Raw genomic sequence first — 24,818 nt, 5'->3', positions numbered from 1 at the left:
CGCCTCCAGCGGGCGCCGATTGGCCGGCTATGGCCGGGCACGGGGGCGGGGTCAGCGCCGCTCCGCACAGTCACGGGCGCCGCCGAAGGGTCTGGAAGGGGGTGCGCCGCTGACGTGAGCAGCCCCGGAGTCGTGCGCACTCCGGCCGAGCGCGGAGACCGGCTGGGTCCGGTGTGGGAGCAGACACAAGTTTTCCCTGGAGCGGTCGCCGGCGGCCTTGGCCGAGTTGTGGCGGCCAGGCGGGGTCGCGAGTGGAGGCAGGGAGCCAGGTTGGCGGCAGGCCCGGCAGGGGCGCTCGCCCTTCCCCGTCCCCTCCCCGCCCCTCCCTTCCCCCACGCTCACGTGCTCCTGGTCCCCAAAGGTGTGACGATTCCCGGGGCCGCAGGGAGAGGTTGTTTCCTAGGAACCTGAGTTCAGTCACCTTATCTTAAATGAGGATGTGTGTCCCCATTCTGGAGCGCACGCCCTCTCCTCACAGCTTTTTGGTCTGTAACCTGCGGCAGCGCTTTGGTCTCACCTGTTCCTCTGTGAGACTGTTTAATTTGGGGGAAGGAAACGGTGAACGGGAGGAACGGTGAAGTCCAGGGGCTGCTACTCTGCAGCTTACCTGAGCATCTTGGAGCACTTTGGGGAATGAACGTTAGTCAGGGAAGGGGCAGGAGAAAGTACTCTTAACTGGTTGTGCAAATTTGTTCGCCAGCGGACACGTGGCTGGGTCTGTCCCTGGGAGTGCAGACATAGTCCTCAGGAGTCCTTGGCTGCCTCTCCTTCCAGAAGACGAAGAGAAATCACAGATCTTCTTGTGATGAGATAGAGGGAAACACCAAGATCTCGCAGCTGTCATGCACCAGCATCATTTAGTGTAAGAGTGCAGGGATGCAGGATTTCCTCATGATTCATTCTTAGTTGGCTTAGAATTTACCAGAACACATAATAGGCAAAAAAAAAAAAAAGAAAGAAAAAGTGGTGGGGGGAGGGAAGGGGGGAAGTTAACAGTTGTTGGAATGAGCTTAATTTGTTAATTCTTCAAAAATCATCTTGTTATAGCACAATTTTAACGGTTTGGTTGATAAGGACAAGAAGATAACCTCAACTCCAAAACGATTTGCTGTCAGGTAGCAGCATTAGAACCGTGCAGTGGACTATTCAAGGGGATTCCCTGTGAAGCATCTGAGTAGACAGTAAGATTAACAGCAAGGCATTAGGCTGCGAATATTCTCTCTGCTTTGCGTTAGAACTGTTAAAATTGAAACTAGTTTACCATATTCTGATGATGAGCTGCCGGTAGTTGGAGCTCTAAGTTTGATTTGGAGAGGAAAGCCTGCAACTATTAGTAAGGAGAACAGACATATACTCAATTATGGAAAGGAAAATCATTTAGATTTCAGTAGTAAGGACTTGGAAGCGTTTTGTGAAATGTAAGAATGTGATTTTTGTTAAGCATTTGCTCTTCTTCATCTTGCAAAGAACTTTGCATGGTATTTCCTACATCTATTTTCACTTTCTGTTGATTCAGTACTCATTTGTTCAATATGTGTAATATGCAGACACTTGCTTTTTCTTGCTAATATAAACCCCAATATATTTTTCACTTAGAAGCTTGGATGATAGAATTCACTCATAGTGGAAAAGACAGGAGTGCTGACAAAGAGGCAGTGAGGAGAGCGAGCTGTCAGGATCTCTAGTTAGACTCGCACCTTAACCAGTAAATGCTAAGTTACTACTGGGACACTTCCATCCCACCTTCTTGAGCACCAGTTTCTCATCTGTATTAAAGAGTAATGTGTCTTTCTTGCCAACATCGTTGACTATTATGTGAATCTTTTGTGAAAGGCCCTTATAAATTCTAAAGTACTGTAGGGAAGTTTGTTGTTTTTCTTAATTTGCATGTGTGTGAAAAAAGAAATACCTGGAAGCATAGTTACTCAAGCTAGAAAAATCATTAATGGATTCACTTAGGTGGATTATACATGTGTTAAGTACTATTAAAATGTCAGGATAGCGTCACATAGATTTGTAGAGTATCAGGCTCGTAATAGATACTTGATAAATGTCCTCTGGATAATAAATAAGAAAATAAGCAAACTGTTTCATATTTAAACTTTTCAGAGATCAACGAGCCAGAGAAGTTTAATCATCCCAGTACATTCACGAAAGTGTATGTGTATCCATGTAAGTATCTGGTTTAAGTATAGACTATTCTAGACATTATTTTGTAAGTGTGTAACATAATTATTTGCCTTTTTCACAAACCATTTCAGATTGACAGCTGATGTTAAGACAGGCAGATCATATATTTAAAGAGAAAGCTAGTGTTGATGACTTCCTTTTGTTTTTTAGTTGCAGCTGGCTTTTAGGTAAATGGGATTGCTCAATATTAAGATGACATGTATTTTCCATTCTGTGGTAGAGGAAGGAGCAATGCAATAGGTTGTAACTACTGCACAGGAAAACCACGGCTTGAGAGTGGTATGGGAAAGGATGCATAACATTCTCCCTGCTGGGTCTGTCACGCCCCCTACTGGAGAGCATGTTAGTGGTGCAAGTTTGCAGGCTGATTCTTGAACTTTTTGCACTTAAAAAAAATTTAAGTTACAAAAGAAGGCAAACAAACAAACAAAAATATCGGTTTTGAGGAATACCGTGGGGAGACTATGAAAAGCTCAAGTCGCTGCTGCCCAACTTCTCTCTCCCCCTCCCGCTATGTGCTGTGATTAATAAAAAACAATTATGATTAGCTAGAAATATTTATACCCAACAACTTTCATACTTGTGCTTTAGAAATTTAGGAAACAAAATACGTGCTTAAAAAAAAAACCCACAAAAGGATCATTCTGTGTGTTAACTCTATTCTTTACTTTTTTTGGTAAGATATCTTAGTTCCTAAATTTGCAAAAGCTGTAAACTTACAGCTTACCTCGTGAAAGCTTCAATCAGGGGGAGGTTAAACAAAAGGAAAAACAGATTTAGGGAATTAAGTGCCGTGTGGCAAAGGGTGATGAGGAATTGGGAAAAATGAAAACTTTCAGCATCCTTGTGGTTGACCATATTTGAGGAAGTGTGACACCTGTCTTGTTTTCCTGTTCGTCTTTCTTGTCTTTGTTTCCTTTGGTCTGGTTCTCATTTAACTTTGATTGGTGGAATATTACTTTAACAGAAGGAACACATGACCCCACAGGATATTGTACGCCACTCTTCACCCCTAATATAATCTGATACTTTAAAATCTCAATTACCGTCTTTCTTAGAATGCAATTTGCATACCCAGAAGCTGGTAAGAGAGAAGGTTAGTATTTTATTCAGGAATGAATCAGAGTTTCAGCCAAGTACTTGACATGTGTTATAGAGGAGTTAATAATTTTACTAGTCCTTGTGTTGGTAATTCCAGTAAGAGCACTTCCATGGTTCTGCCTTAAGTTCACCTTTAGTAAGATGTACGTTGTACTTCAAATGCAGGCAGGGCCTACTTGAATTTAACAAGTCCCCCCTTACTAAATAAAGCATATGGATTCTCTTTGGAAACCAACAACAGAAGCATCACAAATTATTTTTTCTCCCTGAGCTAATGTGCAGTGCAGTATCTCTAGTAGGTTTCTATAGTTGAAGAACAGTTAGTGTGAAGTCTGGGTTTGGGGCATCGTTCCCTCCATGTGCCTGTTGCTGTCTCCTGAGACAGTGGACTTCCCGGGATCGCAGGGGAGGGGCGGCGATTAGAAACACTTCCTTAAGAAATGAGTTGCATAGATGGCATGTTGTAAGCTGCAGAGGTAAAACTAGGAATTTCTTTCCTGACATTTGTTCTCCTGGTTTTTTAATTTTTGTGCACAGAATTTTGTCAAATTATTAAAATGACAAGTGTCCTATTGACCTTTTTTGTTTTTTAAATCTTAGGATATGGGCTTCATAATATACACGATTTCAAAGGTCTGCATGGTATCAGTTGCGGAGAACCCAACTTTCAAAAAATTTTTTTTCTTCAAGTGTGAATAAAGCCGCCTTTTCATCTAGTAAATAAGGATTCTGTTTGCACTGGTATTTCCAACTTACTTACTTTCCCTAGGTAGAGAGTATTAACCCATATTAGACATTGGTTTTCAAAGATCTTTGATCCATGGACTACTTCACAAGAACCTAAAACTTTGTGGATTTTTGCTCCCAAACACATTTAAAAAATAAAATAAAAGAAACCCCAAGTTGTAACCGAATTAATTGGAAGAACAGTGCTTTCCAGGAGATACCAGTAGGCCCTGATACAGCTGCCGTGAAATAGACACTCAGGTAAATGCTGAGCTGACGTTCTCAACTTCAGAAGACAAAATAATTTTGCCTTTCTTTTCATAAGTTATCCTTAGGAGAGCAGGATGGTTGGAGGGTTTGTCCATAATTGGGATACTTGCCTTTAGTTCCCAGTTGCCGGCCTTGTTTTAGTTATGACCCCAGGCAGATTGCTTCGCCTTCTTGTGCCTAGACTTCATATCTTTTGGGAGAAGTAATTAAAGCAGGCTTCCTCTGCAAGGAAATCAAAACACTGCCGGGAATGCCCCGCATGTCTGGGCGGTGACAGTGCACGGTGTGCAGGTCTGGCACTTGCAGAACTTTGCAGCAGGACTGGTTTCTTCCATGCGGCTCTTTGCCAGTTTAGTTGCTGCTTTCCTAGCACCCGCTCTTTGCTGCTGCTCCAAGGGTGGCAGGTCTCCCATTCAGGTGGGAGAGTTAGCTGAGAAGAAGGCCCTGAGTGTCTAACAGTTCAAGGACAAGCTCTGTCTTGCTTCAGTGGAGGACGCACTGCGTTAAGTTTGGGGGTGGTCTACTGGGGGGCTCCTTGGTCTGTGGTCCTGACCGTGGGAGGGTGCGTCTGCTCCAGCCAGGCACCGGACCTTGGATCCCGCGCCTTCACTGCCTGATCCTGCTGCTTTCCTGGGAGTTTGTTCATCCTTTGGGTTCCCTGTTGGTCCCCTTAGCCTCTTCCAGATGCCCCATTGGGAATATCACAGATGTAAGGTTACTTTTGGAAATGTTTTAGGTTCTTTCTCAAAAATGTTTTGGAAATGTCCAGCTCTTCACTTGCTAATCTTTTCATCTATTTTGGAAGAATTCTCCACTGTCTTCACTGGGCAAATTCATTTCTCTGTCTCAGCGCAGCGCAGGAGGATGTAAAGCTGTCTCTGGTGCTTCTGCCTCTTCCTTTCTAACTGCATCCCCCCACCCACACCCCCCTCCTGATTGTAGTCAACCTTTCTTATTTGGAGACTTACACTGCTTTAATTATTTTATCTTCTTCAGTTACTTCAGTGTATATTTGGTTTCATATTATTCAAGAGGTTTTAAATAGGCTTAAAATAAACCCAGCTAAGGTGGGCATAGTCACCTGGCCTAGCCAAGCCTGGATCAGCCATATTTAAGCCAGCAACATGAATCAGTTTCTTAACTCTTTTGAATTCATCTTACTAGAAGTCTCCATTTTCTGATCTGTGTCTTACACCCAATTTCAAGGCTCCACCGTCCATGTTGTCTTCATCATGGTCAATCTCATCTTTAGCAACGATCTGACTTTCTTAATCATTTAGAACTTACTCTATATGCAGTAGAGTTAAAAAAATTTTTTTTTCAGAAGAGTAAGTTTGCTCAGTCTTTCTAACCATTCTTTAGTTTCCTGTGAAAGTTTCATACTTCCCCGAAGATGGAAATTTTTCACCTGAAGCATCTTTTTAGTGCTGTCTGAAGTTGTTCTTCACTTTTCTGATGTACTCTAAAGGCTGTTTTGCTTGTAGTTACTTAAAATTGGATGTGTTTTGATGCATTTTTAAAGACTGAATACTTCTTATAATATCAACTTGTTCTGAATGTTTAGATTTCTCTTTGCTAAGTCCTTGAGTAAAAATCTGTGTTTTAAGCCCAGGCAGAGAGTTGGAGGTTTCCAGCTCTTTGTTAACGCCCTCCAGTTTTTCTATTGCTGATCGTTTGTCCTTGAGTCTGGCTTCCATGAATGTTGGTTCAGAGCCTTCAAATTCTTTTTAAGTTGGGTTGAACTTGCCAAAATTTTGGAGGGCAGAAACTTTAGTGACTAGTTCTCTGTCTTTATTTCCATAAGGTAGGCTTTTAATTATGAAAAATCTATGACTACACATAACACCATCTCTGGTCTGTGGGGGTCTGGGTCTGGTTTAATGGTGTCTGGTGGGGCTGCCACTGGCTGACACTGTGTCTGCAGAACCAGGGCAACACAGAGCATCATGGCCATGAGCAGGCCCTGCAAGATTCCCTCGGTGTTCTGAGCCAGTCTAGGTTGCCAGCCCTCGGATGTCTTCACTGGCTGTAGAGAACACTGGTGAGCATCTGCCTGAAACCGATCCCGTGTCTGGTAACGAGGGCAGACCTCAACGCAGGTGCAGGAGAGGGGACAGACGCACAAAATTCTTGGTTAATGTTCTTTTTTCTCTTGACTTACTTTTCATCCTGTGGCTCTTTGAGGTCTTATTTTTTCTACTCTCAGAATCCCTCTGTGTCTGCGTGGCCTTGAATGTATGTGGGAGGAGGCTGGGGAGAGATTATGGAGGACCCTACCAAGGCTTCAGCTTACTTGTCCAATTTCACCTTTGAAAAACAAGAAAGAAAGAAGTGGCATTTTAAAAAGTTTTCACATCTCAAGAATCTACAGTCCAACTATGAGCAAGGAAATCGTGATTTTTTCAGGCTCTTCTTACATGTAGTGAAACGCTGATTGATACAGAGGCCCCTCAGTTGCTTCCTTTCAGAACCGTTATTTTGGGAGGTGTTAGACGTTGGATGCAGAGGTCCTCACAGAGGCCCCTAGGCCATGGGGGACCGAAACTTTGTTGAGCAAAACAGCTCAGTCTTCTTGTCAGTCAGGCTGCAGGTTGGTTGGAAGTTCACTGGCTTTGGCTGGGCCGGGCACCTCTGCTGACCTGGCTGGGATTGGCTGGAGATTGGTCAGTCTGGGCTAGCCGAGTGTGGGTGGCTCTGCGGGTCTTGGATGGGTTTCTCATGTGGCTGGAGCTCAGCGGAGGGTCAGCTGATGTTGGCTCTGGTCCTTGTGTCTCTCATCTTTGTCTTGTAATCAGGCGATGGCACAGCACAGGACAACCACTGGAGAGAAGTCAGCTGATGTGCATTTCGAAAAGTTCACCCCAAGAGATGTCAACATCACATTTGGTGGCCTTTTGTCTTCTTGAAGTCATGATCCTGAGGGAGACTATAGGTTGTCTGGAATAGGAGTAGGAGTCGTAGTCACCCATTTCTCCTCTTTCTCTGGCTTGGTTCACAGGCCACTGTGCAGCTGGGACATGTGGATGACAGAGGTGAGCTCCTGCTGCAGGGGACAACCACCCCGAAGTGGCGGAACAAGCATTCCCAAAGCGCTGTGCTCTGCTGACCAGGTGAGGAGACCCTCTGCACAGCACGCCGTCCAGAGGGGATAACGACAGTGTGGGTGTCAGGGCGCTGAGTCAGGGACCAAATGCCGAGGGACTGCTGCACCCCAGGGGAGCCCTTCCTATTTGCAGGCCTCTGTTTCCCTCTCCGCAGAGCAGGAAATAGGTGAACAAAACTCAGATCCTGAATCTGGTGGAGCTCAAGCTGGTGTGAAAAATTCATCTTGGGCAGGATTGAAACCACTTTTTTCCAAGAATGCTACATTTTTTTTTGGTGGGGGAGGTACATATTGTAGAGTTTTCTTGGAAGAATAAATCAACATCAGTGTCAAAGTGCAGGGAGTGATGCTCTGAGTTATTCCTCGTGTTGTCTTTCCAAAAGGTGATAAGCCTCTAATTCCTGTTCGGAAATGTCTGGCTGCAGCTAAGAGCGGCAGAATTTCAGTCAGCTTGACATGTTGCTCTTTATCTTCTCTTTTCCACCTCTGGGAGGCCCTGGCCATCCTTCCCCCTGGGGGACATCCCGATCCCTTGGGCTGGTGGATGCCTGTAGCAAACCTGAGGGGCTTCTTGGAGGAAGCTGCCTCTGCTTTGTGAAGCTACCAGCAGGATGGAACATCTCCCTTTCTTTTAAACATTACATAGTTAAGGTATCTTTTTGTCATAAACATAAACAGACCTTCTTAACAGACTGCTTTTTGATTTTAAAGAGTGTTTACAAACTTCATGAAAAGGCGAAAGTGAGTCCGTGTGTGTTGGGGGAGGGTGGAGAAGAGGCAGGTGATGGCGGCGGGGAGGTGTTGGAAAGCTCAGCAGAGGTGTGAGTCAAGGTGGTCTGGAGAGCTTTCCTCGTAGGTCTCCCGGGTCTGGGCCGGGGGCTCTTTCTAGGGGTATCACATTTACTTTCTGTCTGGAAAGGGATTCTTCTCACAGCGTCCTCCGTAGCGTCTGCTCATTTGTCCCTTGGAGGCTGACATTCCTTACATGGCTTCTTTTTTCCCTCCGCACGTCCACACTCCGCATTCACTCCTGTGAAGTCAGCTGTGGTCTGTCTGCCGATGAATGTCACCACTGGTCTCTCTCTTCCCACACAGTTGTCCGTCTGCTTGGTTCACTTAGATGACTCATGTGCGGTTCGAATGAACTTGTTTAAAACAGCGTTTCCCATTTTTGCACCGAAACCTGTTTCTTGGCCTTTGTTCTCCATCTCAGTGAATGGTACCATCATCCACTCAGTTTCCTATGACGAATCTGTCCTGCTTATTAATTTTACTTCTTAAGTGTATCCTGAGACCATAAACTTCTCTGCATTCCCATTTCCACTTTCTTAATTTTCTCTTCATCCCTGTCATGGATCCAAGCAAGACATCACACCTTCTAACTGATCCTCTGTCATGAATTATCTGTTTTCAGCCAGCGTGATTTCACTAAAATACTTACCTGATCATTACTGCTTTTCTGATTAAAACCGCTAATGGCTTTCCATTACCGTTAAGATAAGTTCCACATTCCTTGAGCTGACCTGCAAGATGATTTCTGGCCGCTGCAAGCCCTTCTGGCCTCGTCTTCCGTTCGGCTGCCTTGCTCTCTGTGCTCTTGTCCTGCTGGATGTTTTCCAGTTCATTCCACGTGCTGTGCTTCCTCCTTCCTTTAGCCATTTGCTCGTGCTGTTCCCTCTGTCTGGGCCTTTTCCCCTTCTTCCCACTTTTTATCCATCTTCTATATCGTTCATCTTTTTCCAGGTATTGTTAAAAATGACCTTTCTCTCCGGCACGTAGCCAACACACTGTTCCTCACTCCACTAACACATCCTCCCAATGTGATTACCTGGTTTCTTGTCACTGTTCCTCACTAGACAGTTTCTTCTCCCCCATCTCCTCCTCCTCTGTCGTCTTCTTTTTCTTCTTAAAAATAATTGTATCCTGGAACATAAAGCATACTCAGTCAGCACTTGCTGAGGGAATGGAGTGAATGAAGGGGTGGTTACTTTTCCAGGGCCTCTGCCATCTGTTGTCAGTGTGACTTGTGTCAGAAGTTCATATGTCCTCATATCTATAATTAAATTTCTATTGTAACCTTGTAAAGTTTCCATATTAACACTGAATTTTGCAATGTTTGTAAGTAAGTTTTCTGTTGTTTCTCTTGATACTTTTTCCATTTGCAATGTGTAAAATAATCTATTTGTTGGTGTTTAAAAAATCTGACTTTTACCTATTGTAAATAGGTAGAATAACCTTTGTTTATAAAACCACTTAACAGAGATCCATATTAGGAGGAAAATTGACAAGGTAGTGATATACAAGCTATACATTTAAAACATTATGAACTGGGGAATAAGCTCACATTTCCTTTAATAAGGATGTTTTAAAAAAAAAAACCCATAGGATTAAAAAGTCACATGGTATTGTCATTTGTTCTCATTTCACTGTCTGTTACAATATATATTTGAATGAAGCCATGTGTGTGTGTGTATATGTATTTATCTTAATTAGACAATTTAATAATAAATTAAATCTAATATAAAAATAGCTTGTTTCTGAGGCTTTTTAGCAAGTTCCTTTTTGGACTGTTACCTAATAGGTTGCTTCTTTTTGCTTTTGTCAGGCAAGTAGACTGAGGCCTAACACATTATAGATTTTGGAGGACAGACATTTCCTGATGGTTTTGAAGCTTTCATAATGATAGAAGACATAAATTCCTTTATACTTTCACTGCTCTTAAGTTCTGAATTTCCTATATAAGCACTATTATTTGGATTATAATGTTCAAATTTATTAAAACATTATAATATACAATATGTAATATATCCAATGATCAGTTTAGGTAATTTTCTTTGGTTCACGAAGAGGAAAAAGGAAAGCATGATTAAGAGTACAGTTGATTGGGTAGCATTTGAAAGAGTTAAAAAAAATTCTGGGTTTCTGCTTTAAGGTCTTGTCTTGAGCCTTCTTCCCCACAATCCGCTGAAAGAACTAAAAATGGAAAAAAATAAAAGAGAGCAAAAAGGAAACAGGAAAACCTCATAGGAGCGCTAAAGAGGAGGAGAAGGTACCACTGACATATGAGAAATGTGAAACTTGGGGAATGTGTGAAACAGAACGAACTAGATTGAAGCAAAACTAGTCAGACTTGAATAGCAGGTGAAGTTCGAGCCTCTTGAGAAGTAAGTGGTTGGTTTCCTCAGTGTAACCTGAAAAAGTTTCCTTTTTAGAGCAGTAGAGGTTTAAACAGGGCTGTGCTGTAGGGTCATGGGTGAGGATGCTGCAGGGTCACGGGTGAGGATGTGCTATAGGGTCACAGGTGAGGATGAAATTGCATTATTTTAGAAGCTGTACCAGTGACTCACATAACAAGTTTCCCCAGGTTTTGCTTTACACAGACAGTTTACTAAATAAAGTACTTGTAGGCCAAGGAGGGAATAAAAGTAAAAGTCAAAGGCTTTTTAGAAATTATTAGAAATGAGATAATCATATATGAAAATCTATGGGAGGTGGCCAAAGTCATACACAGAAAATAATGTCTTAGTTTCTTTTTTTCTTTTTTAAATTGAAATATAGTTGATTTACATTATTATGTTAGTTTTAGGTCTACATCATAGCATTTTTATGTTATACTCCATATAAATTTATTATAAAATATTGGCTATATTCTCTGTGTTGTACATTACATCCTTGTAACTTACTTTATACCTAGTAATTTGTGCCTCTCAATCCACTTGACCTGTCCCTCTGCCCACTGGTAACTACTGCCTTGTTCTCTGTATCTGTGAGTCTCTTTCTGTTTTGTTATATTCATTCGTTTTATTTTTTAGATTCCACATATAACAGAAGAAAGAATGAAAATAAATTAACCCTGTCTGTCTTTGTCACCTAGTGGTCATGTGGAGTGCTGTGTTAGGAAGGAGTCTGAAGGTGAGTCTGTACTAACCGGGAGCACTGCTGTTGGTGAGTAGTGACTTCATGGCTCCCTGACGCCCGCTTGCCCCAGTTCTGCATGAGCTTGCCCGGGTGCTGCCGCAGCCTGTGCTTCCCTCTGAGGGGGCATTTTATCCTCTGGTAGACAGTGGGCACTTGAGGTCAGAATCTGTCCTCTCCATCCCTGCATCTGCAGAGACCAGCCCTGGGCTGGCACACAGTACATGCTGATCACGCTCAGTATGTGAATGAGTGATTTAACTTCTCTGAGCTTAATTTTTTTTCCATTTGTAAAATGGGACTATTAATACTACATGATAATAGAGTTTTCAAGAATCTTCCATAGAAAAAGTCTGGCCTTACCCCCTTTAATAAAAATGGCAGTAGGTTTTGTTTATTGAACACCGATTATGTGCTCCAAACACTGACCAGGCACTTCACGTATATTATCATCATCTCTTATCCTTACACCTCCATCAGATAGCTACTGTTATCTCCATTTTATAGATGCTTGGAGACATCAAGAAACTGCCCCCAAATAAGTAGCAAGGAGGTCTGGCAGAGCCAGGATTTGAATTCCAAGTCTGTAGAATTGAAGTTTCTATGGGAAGTTCAGTTTGGGTTGTCATCATTAGGTCTGTCTCCCCCTGGATACCCTCCCTGCCTGTGTAATTGTGATCTGTAAAAGCTTGACCTAGAAAGTTGAGCTGGTGAAATCAGGCCTTGAATACGTGGCTTGGCACATGGTAATTATATGCTCAATATAATTGTTGAGTGAAATAATGAATTAGTTAATTAATAGAAAGCCCGTGAATGGTATTAATGATTTATGTTATACACCAAGAGACTGTTCGTATGTGTGTGTTTCAAGAGTTTTTAAACACCCACAGCTTCAGTTCAGATGCCGTGCAGATATTCCTAGGAAGGTAAAACTGGAGTTTGATTTTCATTTAGTGAGTGAGAAAATGTGAAATAAAAGAATTGGTGAGTCATCTAGTGATCTCATTAAAGAGGAAAATTTCTAGATTCTATTCCCAAAATAGAACTGTTATTTTTATATTTTCTTTTTGTGAATGTGAAATAAAATGCCTTGTAAATTGTGGAGTGCTGTATACACAACATATTAGCAAGAAACTGGGTTTTTTGTTTTGTTTTGTTTTGTTCTGTTTTGCATGAAGCTTGGAGGAATTATCTTCTGAGATCTGTTGAAACCAAAAGAGGGGAACAATTTAGAGATTCTGGTAAATCGGCAAAAGAAAAGGGCTCTTTCATTCAGTGAAAGCAATGTTTGTTTTGTCAGCATCTCCTAGAAGCAAGGCTGGTTGACTAACATGTAACAAAGAGATTTCACTGGTGTGTCTGGTTATTTCATGGTCGAGACCTCAGCGGTTACCCCAGGTGATAGCGGTGTATTGTCACCATGTGCATGCAGTCTGAACGGAGAGCCAGGGGACTCTGAGACAGGCCACAGTGCTCAGAATCCCAGGCAGCTCTGGGAGCCAAGGGTGACTCCACTTTGTCATGCTTGTGACTCGGCCCCCTCTCTGTGCTTCCTTCTGGATTTCTTCCTGTTCCAGCATTGGTTACTTCTTTTGTCTCTCCTTGTTTCTGCCTCATGGCTTCTGCTTACTACTCTCTGTCTTTAAAAATACCAGTAAGCAGCATTTATTGAGACTCAATGTGTACCAAGTAGAATTTCATTTTTATTGTCAGAACAGCCTTTTGAGGTAGGAATAGGGTGCCTTCCTTCTTTGATTATTCATGATTGTCATCTCCACGATGAGTGCACAGGAATGCAAAAGCCATCAAAACAGAAAAACTTCCACTAATCAACTGAAAAGCAATGCATTTTACACTCAATACCCTCTCCCCACTTAATAGTGGTAATTAACAGTCACTAAGATATAATGTAGATGGAGGGCAAAGCCTAAGAGCAAAATTTGCAAAAGATGCAGAATGTCAAGAAGTTGCTGTCAATAGGAAAATTATTGGTCAACGAGGGTCTGGGAGTGTGGCGAGTTAACAGAGAACAGGGAACCAACAGGTCTGGGTTAATTTTGTTACTTGGAAACTGGGTTTGCTGTTCTGCTGATTTGAAATATACTTTGCTTACCTTTGGTATGTGCACTATTATATAATTGAATGAAGCACTAACATAGGCCAGATTTTTATCCTTTTTGGGTCTGTCAGGCTTTCATGGAATAAGAATTAGGCTTCTGAAACATAATGCCCATGATTTTGACTGACAGATGCTTATGGGGTTAGGGAAATGTGGATACTTGGAGTCCATAAACACTGAGGGTCATCTAAGGTTTATAAATGATGGAGGCTGTGACAAATTATTAGACCCAATTAGTGTCTTTAGCTTTCATTTTGAAGTCCTGATAGTCCTGAAATTGTTTTTCACGTGCATTATGTCATTTCATGTTTACAGACCCATGTGAAGCACAGAAGGGAAGCAGTGTTCCTCTGTGTTTTGAAGATGAGGATACTGAGGTTAGTGTGATGTCGTTAGTCAGTGACAGTCCAGCACTAGAACAATTTTCCTGAATCCCGGCTCAGTGCTTTTCCTACTCCCCAAAATAAAAAGGGAGAAAAAAGAAGGAACACTATCATCTCTATTTTATGAAGGAAGGAATTATAGATAATCAAACAACGTAGATGCACACGGGGAAATTCAGTTGGCAAATTAAATAGAATAATTGTTTGTCCACAATCTGGCAATTACTAAAATAACGAATAAAAGTGGAGTTATCCAGACTAATTACCCTTTGTACCCAGGGCAGCTTTTAAAATCTTACCTGATTTTCTCATCTTTTTCAGCAATATGTTTTGTTGCATTTTTTTTCTTTTTGAAAATTTGTTAACCATGATACTACGTGATTATAGATCACTACAGTTTTTGTACTTTTTGTGAAAGGTAACATGTGGTCCTAAGCATTTACTTAACGAAATAAGTTAAAAACAAAACAAAACAAGACAGCTCCAGCCAAGAGAGACTTAGTCTTGTGGTGATTGATAACTGATCATATGCAAATTGTTTCTTTTGCACAAAATCAGTGGTATACTTGTAATTACAGTTTCGGTTCAAGGGGCTAGGGAAAGAACAATGAACAAAATTTTTGAGAGTCCTTACCTTTCTGATGGTTGCCCTTTATTATTCTTTATTTAAGTAATTAGGAAAGTGTAGCTTGTGCAGAAAAGGTTGGTTACTGGTGATAACTAAGTCAGCTCTGATTTTGTTGTAGGCAATTGTCTGAAGGGGAAAAGTCCTGAAGGTTGAACTGATGGTGTCATGTTACCCACTTCATATTTAAACCAAGTTTATAGACTGAAAAATGTAGCTTATGAGCCTCTTTTAGTAAGCTCCTGACATAAACAAAGCTTTTTAAAGACATGTCCGTGATCTCAGTGCTTATCAGAGCGGCATTTTTGTGACTCTTGGCACATTTAACTTTTCTGGTTTTCCTGACTGGTCATTTAAGGACAAATTAAGAAAAGACTCAGATGAAAAAAACGTCTCTGAAGGCAGTTGTATCTTGTGCTAAGGTGAAATAAAAAGCTGTCAAAATACCATGTCTGACTTTGAAGCAGAAAAATATCTGTGACTTTCTGAGACCTGATCTCCAGGCAGGAGAGTAGACTGTCAGTCTGAGAGAGTTTCCTTGGGATTAAAGTTCCTGTTTTGTCAAGGAAAACACACGCAGGAAAACATTCCATTCCCCTGAACAGGACTAAACATGGCTCAAGTATACGAACATCTTACACACAGTTATTTTATAAAAATATTTATTAGGTTTTGGTCATATATTTGGTTTGTTTAACTTTATGTAGCTAAATCACCCCAACATACAGCTAAATAGAATTTCTGGCTAAACGTTCAATTTTTTTGTCACTTTTGCACATTATTATCTTAGACTTTTAAGAACACCAAAATCTTTCATTTAACAAAATTTAATTCTGAAATCACTTCATTTAAATGAGAACATTTATCTTTAAATTTGTATCGTGTTTTAAAATATTTTAGATAAAACGATATTTTCTGTATGAACAGTTTAGGCGTATGCTATAAAAGTTACAGTAGTTATTAATTAAGGTTTTTATGAAATCAAAGAAGGAAAAATGAGACAGTCATTTTGGGCAGGAAGAAATTTCCCTCTACCCTTCTAGGTTCTTCTGGCTGGTCTAAGATTTAAATTGACATGAGACAGATTTACAGGAGATAAACAAAATTTTAACAACATGTATACAATGGGAGAGACCCAGAAAAACTGAGTAACTCCTCCCAAATGGCTGAAACCCTCACATTTAAATACCATCTTCAGCTAAAGGCAAGAGAGGTTATTGGGGATAGTGATTTGGGACTTCAAAGAGGAGGAAGTCAATGCAGATGAAGATGGAAAAGCAGATGTTTGGTAAACAGTGTTTGCTGGGCAAGGCAGATGCAGTGAGACCCAGAGAGGAATTTTAACAGACTCTGCCAGGTCCCTTGCTGTCTCCAGGCCTCGCTCGCCCTGTAGGTATCTTTGCGGTAGCTCTCTTCCTGGGGTAGGTCCTCTATCCTCTCTCTGAAGTTTTTTTAGGCCGTTAGGGGGAAGGTCAAACGTTTCTTCTTGTGTCTTTTGGGCCTTCACTGTTTTCAGTTCATCATAATCCGCATGACAAAGAGACATTTTGTGGTGGCAAGTTTTGCTCCTCTACATTCATGTGGGAGGTACTGTAGGGTTGGGGAAAATAACACAAGGTTTGCACTCTGCTTCTATTATTTATAACAATGGCAATGATTCAATTAGTCTGGGTCCCCATTCTCTCAATTATAAAATCTTTATCTCAGGTAGTATTTGGCATATGTATTAATTTCTGCCTTTTGATGTATTTAATATACTCTATATTATTTTATACTTGTAAAATATGATTATATAAATTAATAGGCTTTTTTTAAATTGTGAAAAGTCACAACGTGTTGCTTATGTATGTTTTGTAAGTTGGTTGTGTTTTTAGGATCAGTGAGTTAAGAATTCTGACTTTTCAAAATTCTTTAGTGTTTTTCATTCTTTCCAGTAACTTTGTAGCAGAACAGGTAAGCCAGAAGCGAATGGCTTTTAAAGAAAACCAGGTATAATCACATCACTCTTTGTTGGAGCATCCCAGTCCAAGTTAGACAGCTGTGCACCGTGTGACCTGTGTTCTGCCTTCTTAAAGTGAAGTCCCTTTGCTCACCTGTGCACCTTGTAATACGAAAATTATAAGAACTCTCTCTATATTAAGAAAATTAGTGTTTTATTTATCATATGTTATTAATATTTCTGTTTGTCTTTTGCATGTTTTTCTTTGTTTAAATCTTTTTCTCTTTTCTTTTCTATATGGCTGTTTCACTCTATAAGTAGTCATTATCTTCCTCCTGACAACCTTGGGCCTTTATGTCATTCTCAAAAAGGCCTTTTCCACTCCAGGATGATAAAAATGTTTGTCCATATTTTGCCTGGTACATTTATGGTCTTATTTAAAAATTAAAAATCTTTAGCTCACTTGGAATTTATTTTTAAATAAGGAACAAGGTAGTGTTACAGCTTCCTCTGCCACATGACCAACCAGTTATCCCCACGTCATTTATTGAATAATCTCATTTTAGGAATCTTGGGATTTCAACAGATGGAAATGGCAAAATAGAAACTTACTAAAGCTCCAGTGTGTCTTTTCACATGAATTCGTTACACAGTATGTTAAATTCTGCAATACAAGTATGAACAAATTCTATGGGAGTACAGAGGAAAAGACTCATTGACTCCCGGGGAAATCTTGGAAGCCTTTTGTGATGGTTTTAAAATATGTCTGAATTCTTTGATAGTCCTCACTGCAAAGGTGGAGGCTTTTCTTAAGCATTATCAGGACTTAGTGATTCACTTCCAATGACTAAAATGTGACTGAATAGGTAAAAGACACCATAGTTTCCTCCTTGTACTCTTTCTCAGCTGTCTCATCTAGGCCAACTGCCATGTCATTAGAACACTTAAGTGGCCCTGGGAGAGGTCCCCATTGTGAGGAACTGAGGCATCCTTCCAACAGCCAACAAGGAACTTTTGCCAGTAGCCCCACGAGTGAACCATCTTGGAAGGGATTCACCAGCCCTGTCAAGGCTTCAGATCACTGCAGCCCCAGTCAGCACCCTCACTGCCTGAGACTCCCTCTGTTGGAACCACCAGTTAAGCTCTATACGTGTTCCTGACCACAGAAACTATGAGCTAATGAAAATTTCTTGTTTTGAAAGTGGCTGTGTTTTAGAGGGAGTTTCTACACACCATCAGGGAGACAGAACACTTTGAAGATAAGGTATAATTTGAGTTGGTTCTTAAAGGACCAATAGGAAAATCTATTTTTATTTTTTTTGGCAAAGAAGTTGGGGGGAAGGCATTCTAAACGTAGTAGATGGTATATGTGGAGTCAGGAAAAGTCCTGCTGTATCCAGGAATAATTTTCAAAAATCTAACGCATATAATGAGACCAGAGATTACTCTATACAGTGGGGAGCGGCATGAATTGAGTTTAAAGCTTGTGAAAGGTCTCTTACAAAGCTCCGAAGTTTAGACTTTGTCTTTAAGGTCACGCAGAAGCAACAGAAGGTTTTAATTCAGCAGAACATGATGAGATTTGGATTGAAGAGCAGTATAGTCTGATAGGTAAATAGTCTGAAAATGATGCTCTCATGAGAGACGCGATCAGTTGGATTTACTGCTCCAGTAGTAGAGACAGAGGAAAAGCGTAAGAATATTTCTGAAGTTAAATCAGTAAGATTTGAAGCCCGAGAGTCAAATTACGTAATTGAATCAAATAGAACTGGTGAAGTATTTCTAACAAGTGTTAATATTTCATGGCATACCACAGGTATGTATTGATTTATGTATTGATTTGTTTCAATGAAAGAGTAAAATTCTGTGAAGAAATTTTGGGAGGATAAAAGCCATTGTATTTAGACAATACTATTACATTTTGCATTTGCATCAAAACTCTGTGAAGTCATCAACTAGAGATTTTCACTCTGACCCTTCCACTTCCATTCAGTATTGTGAGGCATCCTGTTCGCTACAATGTGAGAGTAAGTTGGAACACGTTGTTTTCTCCGAGGTAACAAGAGCCTGAAAGAAGGAGAACACTCAGGAAACATTTGGTTCAGTCTCCATCGGAACACTGTGAGTGTTCCGTTGGATGTTTTGTTTGTATCTGTTCTCTCAGGAGTCCACCTTTGAAAAATCTTACAAAAAAAGAAAGACTTGTGTTTTTCTTCATTTCAGAAGTTCCAAATGTGGGGAGGCATGAGGGTAGAGCAGGACCACTGAGACCCCCTCAGCCTGTACCCCTGCTCCCCAGGCCCCCCAGGGCTAGAGACTAAGGGCTCAGCGGACACCCCAGAAGAGTGGGATGGGGATGCGAGCTGATTTGAAAATCCTCCCTTGGTGACTTGAATGCACCTTCTCTCACCTCCCACTGTCTTACTCCCTGCTCCTTTCTGAAAAGGTGGTTGAGTACAGCCCTCCTGTGCTGAAAAAGTGTGCAGTTGGATCCTTAGGAATTTATGTTGTGAAAAGGCACTGAGCTGGAGACCTCTGAATATCCGTGTCTCAGATTGTTGCTGGGCCTTAGTGCTGTTGGAAGCAGGGTTTGCGTTTCGCTAGGAGCCCGTCAGGCCGGTGGGCAGGCGCGTGTGTTTGGTTGTCCTGGGAGACCTACGTGAGCTGCACTGAGGCAGCCCGGAGCGGAAAGGCTTGGATTCCGAACATGCTGCTTTGTTCAGCTCAGTGAGCCATTTAGCAATTACCTTACCTGTGTGTGTGTGTGGACTTACCCCAGTAGTTTTAGGTGCTGGCTGGAGCTTTCCCCCGTTCAACCGGTGGTCATCGATGACTCTGCCTTGTTTACTGCCCTTGGCAGTGAGTGCTGTTGCTTTTCGTACGCAAATCTGAGCTATTTTTATCTCATCACTTTTTTTTTTAATGCGAAGAAACTGATTTCTGGTCCTTCTGGTCTTGTGTTGCCCTAAATGAGCAGATGACACTTACGCCTGTTCAGTATGGCCGACCGAGAAAACACAGATACAGTTCATTGGTTCTCTTATCTAGATGCACATTGTCAATGTCTCTTTTGTGTCCATGAATTTAAACACTAGTCTGGGATGTGCAGTTATTTTTTGTTTTATTTTTTTAAGATTCGTTCTTTTATACCATGCTTTCTCTAAGGCGATGAATGAGCGGTCCCAAAAATACACTTGTCTAACTCATAGGCTAAGTAAAGACTTTGTTTAAATAACAAGGCCCAAAGTTTCCATTGAGATAAGCATCTTTGTAGTAAATGGATTGCAATGCTGTGGAATTCGAAGGAGGAGAAAGTTGAAAGGTGCTATATTAGTCAGGGAGGCTGGGGTGTGCTTCAGTAACAAACCAACTCGGAAATCTCAGTGTGTTGTTACATAAAAGCCTTCGGTGTGTCAGCTGGCTCTCCAGGGCAGCTTGCTTTAAGCGGTGATTCAAGGTTCCATCTTCACTCTGTCATCTCAACACCAGTTTTCTGTTCACTGAGGCAGAGGATGAAAAGCTGCGCAGTATCCCTCTGGGATTTCTCGCTACCTCAGCCTGGCAGTGACACACGTTACTCCTCAGGTTTCCGTCAAAGCCAGTGACACAGCGTACCTCTCTCTGGTGGGACTGGATTGTGAAGACGTGCATGGGTTTTAGGTGAGAATTGCGGGTCTGTGCCACGGCTGTTATGTCATTATGACTGAGGTAAAGGCAAAAAATAATGAAATATTTGTGGGGTCAGAAGCATAGTGGGGTTTTTTTGTTGTTGTTTTACTTTTGTTTTAAAATATGATTTTAAAAAATATGTGGTGTGGGCATATAATCACAAATAACAAACACCCCTGTTACAGGTGCTGGTTCTTTCTGTGATCTAAAGGTTTTCTGAGTTTTCACATGTGCTGGAATCTGTGCATCCTTTTGACTTCTGGTTGTCGTGCATGTAGGTAATCAGTATTTTTAAACTGACATGTATGTCTGCACTGTGATGCTGTACTTGTGATACTGGATCTAAAATGTAGCAGAAATACTTACTAGCATTTCCGGATAACTATTGTAAAGAAGGAGACCTTTTTTATCTGGTAGGAAAAGGTAACTTTTTCAAAGTCACAAGAAGTAAGAGGAAGATTATTGAGATTGAAAGATTACAATTTTTTTCTTTGTTCTCCCACACAGAGTCTACATTGTCCCTTGAATAACATGGGTTTGAACTACGTGGGTCCAGTTATACATGGACTTTTCTCAATAAATATATAAAAAATATGTGCAGAACATCATGTGCAAGATTTGTATTGAAGTGGATAGCCCCTCCTTACACGGACATAGGGTAAGTGATATTTAATATAAAATTAGTTGTGTGCTAGTTTTCTTACTGTTTTATGACTTTGCTTTCAAAGGATTACATTACTGTACAGCATGCCTTCCGGGTTATCATAGAAATCAAAGAGAGTGGGGGAAACACAACGATAAACTCCTTGGCCTGGAAACGATACACATTCACATTATATGGGCCTAAAGTAGTAAAGTAGCTTCACTTAGAGGATTGGAACTTGAAAATTGGATAATCACCCCCCAGCAGCAACTTTGCACCAGAGACAGAGAGTGTGGGCCTGTGGGTCAGCTTGCTGACTCTCGTACCACTGTTCACGTGTGTCTTTCCAGCTCTCCCTAGACTCACACACATACCCTTTCAACAAAAATGGTGTCACACCGTAAGACAGAACATAAACATTCAATTTGCAAGCTAGGTAAGTAGTTCTTAGAAGTGAAATGTGCCTTGTCAAATTTGGTTCTCCATTAAAATGTATATAAGGAAACTAAAAGGAAAAGGAAAGATTGGTTTCATTAGGTGAGCAAAAAAAGAAGATTAAAACAAATTATAAAGTAACTCTTTGCTTTCTTTTTATAAAGTTCATTGAAAGATTAAGAAACCAGGCAGTCAGTTGGGGTTTTAAGAAATTAGGGAATTTTCAGTGTATTATTTTATCCCATTTGGAGTATGCTTAATTTTAGCCAAGTTATTAGAATTTAAAGATATGTTGCTGGAATACTAGTGATGTCATTAAAGTACATCCAGCTGTCTGTAAGGAGGGAAAGAAGAGTCTTAAGTCTTAGGTACCAAATTTGCAACATTTTCTTGTGTGACTCTCAGATTAACATACTTCCTGTTTCTTGGTCTCTGTGGCTGGCATTTGGCAACATTTAATAATACTTTAGTAGTATTTTTTAAAATAATATTTTGGGGGGAATAATTTTAGGTTTACAGAAAGGTTGCAAATACAGAACAGAGTTCTTGTGTACTCCTCATCCGGTGTCACCTAATTGGAACATCTTACCTAAGCACAATGTATTTTGTCAAAACTAAGGAGTAATTAACACTGATGCAATGTTATCAGCTAAGCCACAGACCTCCTTTGGGTTTTGCCAGTCTTTCCACTAGTGCCGTGTCTCTGCCTGTACCTGACCCAGGCTGTCGTGTGGCATCTGATTGCTGTGTCCTCAGCCTTCTCCCATCTGTGACAAATGCTTAGTCTTTTCTTCCCATTTGTGACCTGGAGACCAAATTTTGAAGAGTTCTGGCTTGGCATTTTGTAAAGGGTCCCTCATTCTGGGTTTGTCTAATGTATTAGGATTATACTGGGAGTTTGGATTTTTGAAAGGACACCCAGAGCGAGGTGTTCTTCTCATTGCACTGCAACAGGGGCACATGACACGAGTGTGGTGTGAGCCTGGTGACCCTAACCTTGGCCACTTGGTTAAGGTGTGTCCATCAGACTCCATGGGTATGTTCCTTCCAGATTAGAAGATAACATAGATAACAAATATAAATAGAATATAAATATTAATCCTTGTGCGTGTCTGTGCAGGTCTGGAGCCTCCTCAGTATGTTCTGTTGGTGATTTGCATTCAGCTCTTTCGGGCAACATCTGTGGCCACAAATCCTCTTTGTGACCTTGAGCGCACATATGTGTGCTCCTGTATGTTTAAGTGAATATCATATGTGTTACTTCAACATTCCTTTAAGGGGAAATAAAAAGTGACCCTTTTGCACAGTTAGTGTGAATCAGTTTCAATATCATGGGCCTCAGGCTAGAGAGTGGGTGTAGAGGAGGGAACACGTGATGCAGTTGGAAGTCCTCTGCGCTTGCAAGTTACATTGATGCTGCTGAACCAAAACACGGAGACCTGGGCCAGCAGGCCAGCAGACAGCCACTGCGTGTTAATGATCGCGTGTTTAGGTCACCCCGAATTAGAGAGTTCTGTGATGTTCCCTGTAGCTAGTACTGGGCCTGGTCGTGACACCTGGGGCCGTAAGGGACCTTACAGCCGATGGGCAGAATGCGCCCGGCTCAGCGTGAGCGTCCTCCCAGCTGTCGGGAGGCTTTTCAGAAACTAACATGTGAGATACAGGAGTTGGTACATTTCATGCTGAATGCACAGTTTTTTAATTAGTGTTGCCTTAGAATTTGTCTTGTCTGTCCTTCTAGCCAGTGAGAAAGTCCTGGAAGAATCACTGCTCTTTCCCTAAGTACTTTTCTTTGTAAGGAAGTTGATTTATGATTTGAATTTATACATTGTCTACAAATTAACATATGATCATGAGAACAGGTACAGAAAAAGTATTATTTGTAGATAACATGACAGTTATCCTTTCATTTGACTTTTACTTTAGGAAATTTTATCCCTTTTCTATGAGTGTAAATAATAGTTCCTTCTATAAGGAGAAATTATTTTATTTGGAGGTTTTTTTTGTGCTTATAAGGGGAAATCGTTATCTTTTCTTTCTAGAATTGGAGATTTACACTGCTGTTACGGAAGCATGGTTTGACTGGACTTTCAGTGATTAATGGTTCAGTACAGAAATGCTATTCTTGTTACAACTGACCTAGAGCTTCTCTTCTTGGAGAACGTGCAGTCACTGCCCTTTGGTGTTGCTGTGGAAACAGGAGATCGGGTGCTGTCCTGACTCACAGCAGCAGCGCTCTCTCTTCTGATCAGACGGTAGCGTCTCGGTATGCAGGGAAAGCAGAGTCTCTGTGCTCAGAGTTAGGCTCAGCTTTGTTTGCCCCAAGTCCCTGTGGCTCTGGCCTCCCAAGGTTACCACATTTCAGTCACTAATCCCAAGGCACATCCCCGTCCTATGGTAGCTAAGTCCGATCCATGCAGTGCCTGCAGCCAGCCAGGCTCTCCACATGAGAGTCTAGGCTCTTCCCTTGAGCCTAAGCCACCACACAGCTAAATATTTATCAAGAAAGAGTACTTCATGGATGAGAGATGTTCTAATAATGTTGAACATCAAAATAAAAAGCAGTTGGGGTCTTAAGCTCTGTGCAGATTTGGACTGACCTTTCTCCGGTAGCTTTTGAGTTCCACGTTCTAAGGGATGTGGTGGTGGGTGACTTTAATCAAGCTCTAAACTTTATCTGTTACCCCACGATATTGAGTTAGGCTCTCATTCCATTCCTTCTATTTTCTCAACTACTTTCCTTTAGGCATCTCTTTATTTTGCTATATTTTATACAGATGGCATCCTCATGGTCACTAGACTATATAGATGAACCAGAACTTTCCTCCCTTTTTGTCATTACCCTTAGAGATACTTACCAGGTCCAATTTAAAACACAACATGCAAAAATATCTTAGTACATGATGGACTGAAATACAGAGATGTGCTAAAGAGGAGTTCCCAAGGACTGTCTCAGACGCATGATGTAAGGAAAATTAGAGAATGAGGTTGTCAGGGAGGGAGGCTGCCTCCTCTGGAGTAGGATTGCCAAGTGTTCAGATACAGAACGAGGAAGATGAGCAGTGATGGCCTCTCTGTGGCCTGTAGCTTTTCACAGGGCTGCACATCAGTGGCATTTACTCTGGGTGATTCAGAGGAAGTTCTTTGCCTGGCTCCAAGCCTCAGCATGAGCAGCGTGTGAAAGCAAGCCTGGGGGAAGGAATGGATGACAGAGATACTTCCAGTAAGGAGTTTGATGCAGACGGGAGTGAGGACAGCAGGGAAGGTATGAGACTTGCAATGTGAAGCACCACCCTGCAGTTTTGAATGTGGACCTGTGGACGGATAAAGAGTGTTTTAGGTGCGTTGGCTGGACAGTCACAGTTTAACAGTTCTCACTGCCTGCACACTTACTGTTTGATCAATGTACCTTGAAATATTTGGGCCAGTTCACTTTCTTAATCCAAGTGTTTGGTAAGAGTTTATCCTGTATTGTAGATATTGTTAATAACAGATGGTGACCATGGAATAGGTACCATTCAGTGCATCTAATTTAAGAAGAGAGTGTACAGATCAAGGTTTTATTGATTTCCTTTTAGCAGTAGTTTTAAGGAGTTGTTTCCATTCATAGGAAAGTGAAAAATAACAGTCAGATCACTGTGGCTGTAACAGAGAAGTATTGTTCCCCAGGGTGAATGAGCAAGTGGAAACATGGTAGGGA

General features: G+C 41.4%; 1 long non-coding RNA gene across 1 annotated transcript in view; it reads left to right on the top strand.

Annotated features, from left to right (window-relative positions):
- The first annotated feature begins 95 nt into the window (after positions 1–95).
- LOC107033465 (uncharacterized) overlaps positions 96–24,818 on the top strand; it is a 282,054-nt gene continuing 257,331 nt past the window's right edge. The window contains exons 1-7 of the long non-coding RNA XR_012063609.1: positions 96–269; positions 701–862; positions 2,110–2,172; positions 7,286–7,397; positions 10,323–10,554; positions 11,203–11,302; positions 20,548–20,698. This is a non-coding gene — a long non-coding RNA (uncharacterized lncRNA). The remainder of the gene's footprint in view (positions 270–700; positions 863–2,109; positions 2,173–7,285; positions 7,398–10,322; positions 10,555–11,202; positions 11,303–20,547; positions 20,699–24,818) is intronic.

This window comes from Vicugna pacos, chromosome 23 (genome assembly GCF_048564905.1).
Source record: "Vicugna pacos chromosome 23, VicPac4, whole genome shotgun sequence".
Lineage (NCBI taxonomy): Eukaryota > Metazoa > Chordata > Mammalia > Artiodactyla > Camelidae > Vicugna > Vicugna pacos.
This window is presented reverse-complemented; position numbering and strand designations above follow the sequence as displayed.